Source organism: Rutidosis leptorrhynchoides, chromosome 3 (assembly GCF_046630445.1).
Source record: "Rutidosis leptorrhynchoides isolate AG116_Rl617_1_P2 chromosome 3, CSIRO_AGI_Rlap_v1, whole genome shotgun sequence".
Lineage (NCBI taxonomy): Eukaryota > Viridiplantae > Streptophyta > Magnoliopsida > Asterales > Asteraceae > Rutidosis > Rutidosis leptorrhynchoides.
Genome location: NC_092335.1, coordinates 655,531,229 through 655,543,773, shown reverse-complemented (window position 1 = coordinate 655,543,773; position 12,545 = coordinate 655,531,229). Strand labels below are relative to the sequence as shown.

At 38.2% G+C, this 12,545-nt stretch overlaps 1 non-coding gene across 1 annotated transcript; it reads right to left on the bottom strand.

The window, feature by feature from the left end:
* Nucleotides 1-8,624: 8,624 nt before the first annotated feature.
* Nucleotides 8,625-8,705, bottom strand: TRNAL-AAG (transfer RNA leucine (anticodon AAG)). The gene has a single exon. It is a non-coding gene; the product is annotated as a tRNA-Leu (tRNA).
* Between the last annotated feature and the right edge of the window lie 3,840 nt (nucleotides 8,706-12,545).

The window sequence follows — 12,545 nt, the reverse complement described above, 5'->3', positions numbered from 1 at the left end:
TAAGCAGCCTTCACAAATTACAACAAGTCTAGAACTTTTTTTGGCCTGTGAAGAAAACATTGTTGGGGTGACCTTCACCCCTTTCCCACATCGGTTGGAGAGGCAAAAACAAAGGCCCATATATGTGGCTTGATACCTCTTCCTCACAGGACGTGTTTTAAACCCGTGAGGACAGTTGAGTCGCTGGTGGCTTGCTGTTCCCAAAGCGGACAATATTCTGTGGTGGTCCTGGCTTCTGTCTCCGTTGCCATCAACTGGTATCAGAGCCGGGGTTACCACACCGATGTTGGGGGGGGGGGGGGGGATTGTTGGGGTGACCTTCACCCCTTTCCCACATCGGTTGGAGATGCAAAAACAAAGGCCCATATATGTGGCTTGATACCTCTTCCTCACAGGACGCGTTTTAAACCCGTGAGGGCAGTTGAGTCGCTGGTGGCTCCCAAAGCGGACAATATTCTGTGGTGGTCCTGGCTTCTGTCTCCGTTGCCATCAAACATAACCACGGTGCACTTTATTGTGTTTGGGTTAGGTGTCACATTTGTGATGGGAAAATAGTCACAACGGGCAATCTACAAAACGGAAACAAACCCGTTTGACAAACATTTCCCGACCCGTATGAACCCGTGAGGAAACTAACAAATAAGGTATACCACAATCACCACAAATCAGCCCCAATTCTGTCATAAATCAGCAAATACGAAATAATCAAGCACACACAATACACACGAGACTGTTTTTTACATGAAAAACCTCTCAATATCGAGAGTAAAAACCACGGGACTCGTAAGCCACTTAAATTCCACTATCATCAACAAGAGAGCAATACAATAATCATTCTCTAGCTCAACTAGAGGTATACAACATCATCATACTCTTGAACAACAATAATCAACAAGTATATGAAGAAATTAAAGACAAAAGATGAACAACACTACCAATAAACTGTCCTCTGTTCCAGCAGCAAAATCACGAGCTACAGGCCTTTTTAGACGAATTCAACGGTTGAAAATGTTGGCACTGATATCAGGAAGACACAGCCCAAATATCGTGAAGATTCAACGGTCGGATCTCCGGAGATCGTCTCTTTTCTGGCCTGCTGTCACTGTAGACGGGAAATGTGTTTTTCACTCTTTTTCTTGATCTCTATCTGATCTATCTCTCTCGTATCAATTGAAGATAGCTGGACACAATTCAAAATAATGCCCTCAAATGTTTGACCAAGTCAACAAACCATTTGGGCCTAAATTGTTGGGCTTTAGACTTTGGGTTAAAGCTTCATCATATTAGAAACCCACTAATAAACCCAACAAATCTCCCCCTTTCCAATTATGAGGAAGAGTTCGCCATCCCGGCGATCGAGCAACATACCTTGAGCTTCACACTTGCTAAAGCCTTTGTAAACATGTCGGAACCATTATCATCGGAGTGAACTTTATCAAGTTCAAACGAACCATCTTCAAGACGTTCTCTAATCCAATGATACCGCACATCTATATGTTTTGTCCGCTTATGATACATAGAATTTCTAGCCAACTGAATCGCACTCTCATTATCACAAAGAACCACATATCGTGATTGCTTAAACCCAAGGTCTTGTAGAAATCTTTTCATCCACAGTAGTTCTTTGCACGCTTCTGTTGCTGCCATATACTCAGCCTCGGTTGTAGACAATGCAACACACTTTTGTAACCTTGATTGCCATGAAACTGCTCCCCCTGCGAAAGTCATCAAATATCCAGAAGTGGATTTCATGTTATCTTTGTTTCCTGCCATATCTGAGTCTGTATAACCAACAAGCATCGGCTTTCCATTTTCAAATGTGATACCCAACTTTGAAGTACCTCGTAAGTATCTCATAATCCATTTAACTGCTTCCCAATGCTTCTTACCCGGATTTGACATAAACCGACTAACAACACCTACCGCATGTGCAATATCAGGCCTAGTACACACCATAGCATACATTAAGCTACCAACCACTGAAGCATATGGAACTTTATCCATCTCCTCAACATCCTCCTTTGAAGTAGGGCAATCTCTATCTGTTAGCTTAAAGTTGTTAGTAAGAGGGGAACTAACCACTTTAGCATTCTCCATGTTGAATCTACTAAGCACCTTTTCAATGTATTGCTCTTGTGATATATGTAACGTCTTAGCACCTCTATCTCTAGAAATACGAATGCCAAGAATCTGTTTTGCTGGCCCTAAGTCTTTCATAGCAAAAGACTTGCTCAATTCTCGCTTCAACTGCGCAATTCTTTTAATATTTTTACCAACAATTAACATATCATCAACGTATAACAACAATATGATGAAATCATCATCACCAAACCTCTGAAAGAAAACACAATGATCTGAAGTTGTCTTTCGGTAGCCTTGCTTTCCTATAACCGACTCAAACTTCTTATACCACTGTCTAGGTGCTTGCTTCAACCCATATAGACTTTTCTGAAGTCTACAAACATAATCTTCTTTACCCTTAACCCGAAAACCTTCAGGTTGCATCATGTAGATTTCCTTATCCAAATCACCGTGAAGAAAAGCAGTCTTGACATCCATCTGTTCAACCTCAAGATCAAGACTAGCAGCTAACCCAAGAACCACTCGAATAGATCCCATCTTCACGACCGGAGAGAAAATCTCATCAAAATCAATACCCTTTTTCTGGTTGAATCCTTTAACGACTAACCTATCTTTGTACCTTGGTTGTGAAGTAAGCTCATCTGTCTTCACTTTGAATACCCATTTGTTTCTCAAAGCTCTTTTGCCTTTAGGTAACATCACCAGGTCATAAGTATTGTTCTCATACAAAGAATTCATCTCATCTTGCATAGCTTCACCCCACTCTTTCTTATGCTCATCTTTCATTGCTTCTGAATAACACTCTGGCTCTCCCCCATCAGTGAGTAATACATACTCATCAGCAGAATATCTAACAGAAGGATGACTCGAGTAGACCGCCTAAGTGGGACAAATGAAGGAATATCTGGTACTGGAATCTCTACCTGCTCCGGAGCATCACCAACATCAGTACCATGTTCATCATTCTGAACATCATCTCCAACATGTTGTGGAGTAACTGGATCCTAATCAACAAGATCAGTACTAGGTTGAGGAACTGAATCTGTCTTCTCAACATCTTTTAACATCTGATCTTCTGTAAAAACAACATCTCGACTTCGTACAAGTTTCTTCTGAACTGGATCATATAACCTGTACCCAAAATCATCTTCAACATAGCCGAGGAATACACATGGCTTAGTCTTCATATCAAGCTTTGACCTCTCATCTTTGGGAACATGAACAAAAGCTTTACATCCAAAAACTCGTAAATGATGGTAAGAAACATCTTTGCCGCTCCAAACCCTGTTAGGAACATCAAAACGCAAAGGAACACAAGGGGTTAGATTAATAATATGAACTGCTGTATTTAAAGCCTCACCCCAAAAGGAATCGGACAACCCTGCATGTGAAAGCAAACATCTAACTCTCTCAACCAAAGTTCTGTTCATCCTCTCTGCTAAGCCATTCAACTGAGGTGTCTTTGGTGGAGTCTTTTGATGCCGAATACCATTCTCCTTACAGTAAGCATCAAATCTGCCAATGTATTCACCGCCATTATCAGTCCGAATACACTTGAGTTTCTTCCCCGTTTGCCTTTCAACTAGTTCATGAAATTCCTTAAACTTCTCAAATACTTGATCTTTTGACTTTAAGGTGTAAACCCACACCTTCCTGGAATGATCATCAATGAATGTAACAAAGTAGGAACATCCACCAAGTGTTCTAGTCTTCATAGGCCCACAAACATCCGAATGAACTAGATCAAGTACGTTCTCCATTCGAAAAGAAGAATGACTCTTAAACACAACTCTGGTCTGTTTCCCTGCCAAACAGTGAGAACACTTACTCAAATCAATACCACTAACACCCGACAACACATTCTTCTTGAACAAGATAGACATCCCCTTTTCACTCATGTGGCCAAGTCTTTTATGCCACAACTCAGTAGAATCAACATTGTCCACTACGTTAACAATGTTCTGGATGATCTTCGGACGCGTGATGTATAATCTTGAGTCTTTCTTGCCTCTTCCCACTATCATAGAACCAAGAGTTAGTTTCCAAATACCATTACCAAAACCGTTATAATAACCATCATCATCAAGAATGCCCGTTGAAATAACATTAAGTCTCATATCCGGAACATGTTTTACATTACGCAAAACTAACTCCATTCCCGTGTCAAATTTCAAACAAACATATCCAATACCAATGATCTTTGATAACCCGGCATTACCCATCCTAGCAAATCCATAGTCACCTGGAGTGTAAGATGAGAAGTGATCTCTACAAATTGCAACATGACATGTAGCACCACTATCAACAATCCAACTCGTGTCATCATGAGTAAGATTGATCATATCATAATCAATACAAACAAAGAACTCATCTGTGATAGCGTTAACTTCAACCTTATCATCATCACCACCATCACTTTTCTTTTGTTTATTCTTGTCATATGCCTTTTTCTTCTCATTCTTCAATTTTGGACAATACCACCTTGTGTGCCCCTTTTCATGACAATTATAACACTCAACATTATCAAATTTACCTTTGCGTGAGCTGCTACGATGATTGCCTCTTTTACCCTGACCTCTACTATGACTTCTCCCCCGCGTTTCTGTGACCAAGATATCTGACTGTGAAGAGGAACCTTGTGACTTTCTTCTCATCTCTTCATTCAAAATACTACCCTTAGCCAATTCCATGGTGATAGTACAATTCGGTGCAGAGTTGGACAAAGATGTCCTAAAAGTCTCCCAAGAGTCCGGTAATGTACCAAGTAACCAGAGACCCTGGATCTCATCCTCAAACTTGATACCCATACCTGCAAGCTGATTTATAATACCCTGATATGCGTTTAGGTGATCTGTAATAGGAGTCCCATCATGATACTTCAAAGCCATCATCTGCTTAATTAAGAACAACTTGTTATTCCCATTCTTTCGCTCATATAACTGCTCAAGCTTTTTCCATAAGGCTTTAGCATCAGTCTCCCCAGTAATATGATTCACAACATTATCATCAACCCACTGCCGAATATACCCACATACTTGTCTATGCAAAATTTTCCATTGAGCATCAGATTTTTTCTCAGGTTTATCCTCAGTAAAAACAGGCAAATAATAATCTTTCACATAAAGAAGATCCTCCATCTTGCCTTTCCAAACATGATAATTTGAACCATTTAAACTAATCATTTTACTTGTATTAGCTTCCATCTTTCACACAAGTCAAATCAAATAACCTAGCTCTTGATACCAATTTGATGGGAAAATAGTCACAGCGGGCAATCTACAAAACGGAAACAAACCCATTTGATAAACATTTTCACGGCCCGTATGAACCCGTGAAGAAACTAACAAATAAGGTATACCACAATCACCATAAATCAGCCCCAATTCTGTCCCAAATCAGCAAATACGAAATAATCAAGCACACACAATACACACGAGACTTTTTTTTACGTGGAAAACCTCTCAATATCGAGAGTAAAAACCACGGGACTCGTAAACCACTTAAATTCCACTATCATCAACAAGAGAGCAATACAATAATCCTTCTCTAGCTCAACTAGAGGTATACAACATCATCATACTCTTGAACAACAATAATCAACAAGTATATGAAGAAATTAAAGACAAAAGATGAACAACACTACCAATAAACTGCCCTCTGTTCCAGCAGCAAAATCACGAGCTACAGGCCTTTTTAGACGAATTCAACGGTTGAAAATGTTGGCACTGATGTCAGGAAGACACAGCCCAAATATCGTGAAGATTCAACGGTCGGATCTCCGGGGATCGTCTCTTTTCTGGCCTGCTGTCACTGTAGATGGGAAATGTGTTTTTCACTCTTTTTCTTGATCTCTATCTGATCTATCTCTCTCGTATCAATTGAAGATAGCTGGACACAATTCAAAATAATGCCCTCAAATGTTTGACCAAGTCAACAAACCATTTGGGCCTAAATTGTTGGGCTTTAGACTTTGGGTTAAAGCTTCATCATATTGGAAACCCACTAATAAACCCAACAATTTGGTATCACCAAAAATTTAGTTGCAAGCAGATGCCATGCTGCAGCTTGCCATTATCACTCTACAAATATATTTGAATGAGGGGAAACAAAAAAAGCTTGTTTTATTAATGATAAACAGTTAACTAACTGAAGTTTCAGATACTTTTTTATTTATTGGAGGATATGTATTTCTTGAAGTACGTGAGTGATCAGAAGTTGCCTCAATTGCCCGGTTACTCGATAACCAGGGGTTTTACTCGCTAGTGGGGACCTAATGTGACTGTCGTTGGGGAGGATTCCTCTTCGAACCCTAAAAAATAGTAGTCTCAGTTATTGTAACCAATTAAGTGGTGCCATGTGGACATTCATATCCTTTAAGTGGATAATGTTATTTCACATCATCTCCTTTCTATACTGGCCCTATTGGAGTTGATTTATGACTCAATATATGTCTCCAGGTATTTGTGTTTGAATTGAAACTGGATGTTAACATCAACTCATTAGATATCAGTTTGTCCATTTACGTTATCTGTTAGTAGTTGCTTAACGGATCGAACGGGTCATCGCTTTTTGGTCAAATGGAACCGCAATGTATATCGAAAATATTTTAACACAGATAATTAATTTATATGGATCATCATCTATAGAAAGAGAAATAAAAGGGTCTTGGATAACTCCTATTGACCAGCTATTCAACTAGTTCATTCTGGCATTTCTAATATAATCTACATTTATGTAGATGTGATAATGTTAAACCAAAACACAATTAAATCAACACTCATAAAAATGAATATTATATTTTGGCAAAATTGTTGATAGTGTGGTCACTTAAGGTTCTAAAACTGGGCTGAAGATGCATTTGTATTAGGTTTCACTAGAACATAACAAATTTTGGTGCTTACATTTCCTCATTGTGTGCCTAAAAACATGAATATTAGACTTGTAAAATAAATATGTTTATAATAATAATTTGTATATGGAGCTTAATGATTCACATTACTATGGACAAATCTGTTTGGAAAAGCCCTTATATCGTGAAATTAGACATTTCATGCTTTGATAGGTGTTAAAAGTTAAAATGTTGGAACTTTTACTTGTTAGAAGTTTTTCGATCTTAAACGAGAATGTATTTAATAATCTTAAAATTATCCATTGTAGAATTTCATTTTAAAGAAGTTACAATCTTTCATCGATAGCATAACTGTAGTAGATAATAATGTTAATGTAATTTTTACACTAATTATTACTGTTTGAATTATGATTTAAATTAGTTAACAAAAAATAACAATAACAATTGTGTTGAGAGTGGGATTTGGATAACTCTTATTGACTATAGGAGTGTTCATCGGTTCGGTTTTCATTTTTTTCGGTTAATTCGGTTCGATTTTTTCGATATTGAAACTTATAAAATCAAAACTGAAAATCAAACCGAAACCAAATTTAAAGTTTCAAAACTGAAACCAAATCCGAACTAAAAACCGAATTTGATTTCGGTTAAAACCGAAATTACTAATATTAAAAATCCCAAAAATCATAATTACTTTTATATAAATTAGAAATAACGGTTATGGAATTAATTTACATATACAGAATATATAACATGTTTATTGTTTAATAAAAATAAAATAATACATAAAATATATATTATAAATATTATAAATATAAATATGTTTTAAGAAGTTATTAAATTGAATTCGGTTTTCGGTTAACCGAATTTAAAATTTTTAAAACCGAAAAACCGAATTACGAAGGTTTCGGTTTCGATCTATCCGAACTCTGTTAAAAAATTCGATTTGATTTTTTTTTTGGTTTGGTTTGGATTCGATTCGATAATCGGTTTATTCGATTTGAAACCTAATGATGCACACCCCTAATTGACTAGCTATTCAACTAGTTCATTCTGGCATTTCTAATATAATCTGCATTTATGTAGATGTGATAATGTTAAATCAAAATGCAATTAAATCAACGCTCATAAAAATGGCTTTTTATATTTTGGCAAAAATATTGATAGTGTGGGTACTTAAGGTTCTATAACTGGGCTGAAGATACATTTATATTAGTTTGCGCTAGAACATAACAAATTTGGTGCTTACATTTCCTCATTGTGCCCCTAAAAGCATGAATATTAGACTTGTAAAATAAATATGTTTATAATAATAATTTGTATATGCAGTTAATGATCCCCATTACTGATGGACAAATATGTTTACAAGAGCTCTTTTATCGTGAAATTAGACATTTCATGCTTTTGATAGGTGTTAAAAGTTAAAATGTTTGAACTTTTACTTGTTAGAAACTTTTCGATTTTAATCGGGAATGTATTTAATAATCTTAAAATTATCCATTGTAGAATTTCATTTTAATGCTTTTCAAAAAAAAAAAAAAAAAAAGAATTTCATTTTAAAGAAGTTCCAATCTTTCATCGATAGCATAACTCATAATAATGTTAATGTAATTTTCACACTAATTATTACGGAGTATAAATTATGAATTAAATTAATTTAAAAAAAATCGAATTAGTTTAAAAAAACAAAAAATTGTGTTGAGAGTGGGATTTAAACCCACGCCCTTTCGGACCAGAACCTTAATCTAGCGCCTTAGACCAACTCGGCCATATCAACAGATACCTATCTTTTTCAAAAGATAAATACTTAAATGTAAAATATCATAACATATAAAATAAAATATGATCATCACAAAGTTTCCCATAGAGGCAGGTTAAGTCCCTCTAAATATGTAAATGTAATAATGGTACTATTTAAAGTTTATACTCAAATTCTTATCAACTCTTTGTTAGACGTATACATTGCATATACACAAGGGCAATAATATGTAGCTAGACCTTGTTAGCTATATGTAACTTCGCTTTTGGAGCTTTTAGCTCCAACTGAATTTTACATATTCAAGTATCTATTTTTACAAACTAGTACTCATATGAACTATGAGTTCGAGCTTAAGCTTAAAGCTTTATTAACTCAAAACCCATTTTTATCAGTAACCTGGATTTTGTTCATGATAAGTTGAGATATGATGCATTTAGTTATGTAAACCTTATAACTTCTATATTAAAATTTTCTAATAAAATACGCAGTAACAATAAAATTAGAAGTTGTGTTCAAGTTGTGATTTTTTAAATTATTTATAAAAACAAGTCTCTATGATTCAAGGTTTTTTACATTTTTTATTTAGTGAAAATGAAAACTCCAGTTTCTTATATTTAAAGGCGTTTTCTAAACTTCCACTAGTTTTCCGGAAGCACGAATTTAAAAAGTAAAAAATAAGATATTTTTTAGTAACCAATTTCACCATTAATGTCTTTAAATCAAAACTCACCATGCCCACTTGCATAATTATGGGATAACTCGTGTGAAAATGTGATGTCATTGCTACCGGCAGTGGTATGTATAACTTGGAGCAAAATTTTCAAAGGGAGAAAAGTGAATATTAAAATGGTAGATGAATGATGTTTTTCTTCTTCAGGTTATTGTGAAATTCAGATATAATGATGTATGTGGTTTAACTTAGTTATTTAAATCATAATCATTTTTGTCTTTTTTTCCTGACATCTCAAGATATGCTTCTATTTAGGTTTAAAGTTGATAACTATTGTGGAGTAAATCGTGCAATAATATAAATTCTGCAAGTCTTCACCACGAGACTTCACAATCCAATACATACGAAGATGCTAGCATACGATCCAATTTACTGTGTTTTTTGTCATCCTTTGTCATCCATGTGAATTTCCTATTGCCAATAGGATGATCACTAAGAGAGGATCCATGGATACATTGGCTGAAATCCACTACTAATGATACCGCAACCCGCAGGCGCACCGCGAATGTATGCGGACAATCACTATTGTGCGTATGCGTGTTCTTGTGTGCGGTATGCGGCGTGCGAATGCCTTTGTTCCCGGTACGGCGGTTGCTTAGCTGTCAAGTAAATATCTTTTCCATAATTATATCCGTGATTCGGGGGAGTCAGTTATGGATGAGATTAACGTGATCTGGGGCGGTTCTAGAATTAGGGTTTGCCTATAAATACAAACCCTAATCATCATTCAACAGACACAGCACATTACGTAACCATCGCATACGATACACATTACGTAAAACAGCATCATTCAGCATCTTTTCAAGGTTAACAGGTTAGTCTTTTGTAAGCTAGTACCTACGACCTTATTTGGGGCCTTCCGATCAGCGACCGCTATCGAAGGTGGACTTAATCACTTGGCCACCCCGCCGACATCATCATGTCGGCCAGGGTTATTCACGGTAGCCGGACCGGAGAGCCACGTTCTAAGATCCTTAAACCCCTCTTTACGTATTGAGCAGGCATATTAAACCCCTCGGTTAAAATATGCATGATCAAGTGGTGCTTTCATTGAGAGTCGAATTAATTCAAGACTGTTTAATTGCTTTTTCTTTTAAGGTTTTGAATTGTATGACTCGTTTTTTACAAAATTTTGAATTTTTTTTCTTTAACAGTATTATGACTTCCGAGGAATCATCGGAACATACCCAAACGGATGTTCAGAACGCACCGTCTGGTAGTCAAGATACACCGGTTATGACTACGGGGGCCGCTATTCAAGCGGGGTACACGATATACCCTCCACCTGTATCCGGCGAACCCTTTCAGAGGTACAAGCCGATATATTCAGACGGGGTTACACCGCCAAGAGCAAACTCACCGGTCACAACCACGCGGCTGGACTTTTCGTCAGTGGATCCAAGGGTCATCTTTGCAGGCACTAGCGGTGGAACAACGGGGCCGCATGTGGTTTGCTGCGGCCAGGTACCTATTTATAGTACCACTGTTTCAATACCTCTGCATACGCAGAGCATTCTGCAGAATTCGTCATTTACACCGTTGCAACCTTGGCAACCACCGCGCCCAGTTTCACAATTTTTAACTCCTGCGGATGCGCAGGCGTTACTTAATAGTTGGGGATTTGGTGTCATCCCAGATGCAAACTCTCATTGGGCCCCGATAACAGCGCAGCAGCAAAGCACAGCGCATACAGTTGGGCTTTTAAGTGTGTATCCTCAAGTTTCGCAGATATCCGCGCCACAGGTTTCGCTTCCTTTACAGCCACCTGTGTACTCCGCGTCTTCAAGTTGTCCCTCTTTTCCCACGCATCAGCCTTGGTTATATCTGCAGACGCAGGGTCAACCTTGGCAAAATGTTCAAGGGCAGGCAAATCTTGCAAGTCAATTCATGCAGGCCGCACCTCCTGATATGGTTCACTTATTTTCACAACCTGACTTTGTTCAGGACATGATGAAGCGTTTCTTTGCAAACTTGAAAGGGGATCCTGTTAAACCACCCTTCGAGCTACCGACTACCTTTGACAAGTTTCCTCCGCATATATCCGCATACCCGTTTCCATCAGCACCAAAGATACCTAGCACGTTGGGTACTTACAATGGCCTGACCGATCCAGATGATTTTTTACAGCGTTTCGAAGGCGCAATGCGCACTCAAGGCTGGGTGGATCCGGTTGCGTGTCAGATATTTCCTATGACACTACAGGGTATTGCTCGTGAGTGGTTTAATAAGTTGCCGGCGGGTAGTATTGCCGGGTTTATGGATCTGCGGACAAAGTTTTTGCAGCAATATCAGAATCAGAGACCACGCAAGCGCACTCACATTGAATGCCATGACATCGTGCAGAAGTCCAAGGAATCTTTGGGCGAATTTCTCACAAGGTATACTAATGAGTGCCTGCGTATACCAGATCTCAAACCAGAGCAACAGATATCCGGACTCATACATGGTATAAACTCAGAACGTCATCCAACACTGGTAAGGCGTCTGCGCCATACAGTCCCAACAACTTATGCTGAGGCGCTTAATGAATGCCACGACTATATGCGGAGTGGCGAAGATAATGACATTCCAACAGCTAGTACACGCAACGAGAGGAAGGACGATGATGATCGTTCGCGCGATCAAAATCGTGGTAACAACTCTCGCGGAAGGTATCCTAGCGGTGGTCCTATCAGGAATGATAAAGGGAAATCAAGTGGCAATTATCGAAACAATAATCAGCGCGGCATCAATAATCAGAACTATGCGCTACTCATAAGTTTGTCCAAAACGCCCAAGGAAATTTTGGCAACGGAGCCAGTATGCGCGACCTTCGCGGTTCCAACTCCGCTTACAGAATTTGGCAAGCGGGACAAAACAAAGTATTGTGAATTTCATGACGATTATGGTCACGACACCAATCGGTGTAAAAACTTGATGGAACGGGTTCTGGAAGCGCTTCGCGCGGGCAAATTGGATCATCTAAAACCACCTAAAAAAGACAAGGGAAAGGCCGCAGAAGAGGCTTCGAAGTCTAAGACTTTCGCGTGGCAGAAAGTTGACAAAGCGAAAAATGCCGACTTAACCATTAACATGGTTGACGCAGAGAAAATCAGCCAGCGGAGAAAGTACAACGATCACCAGGATTG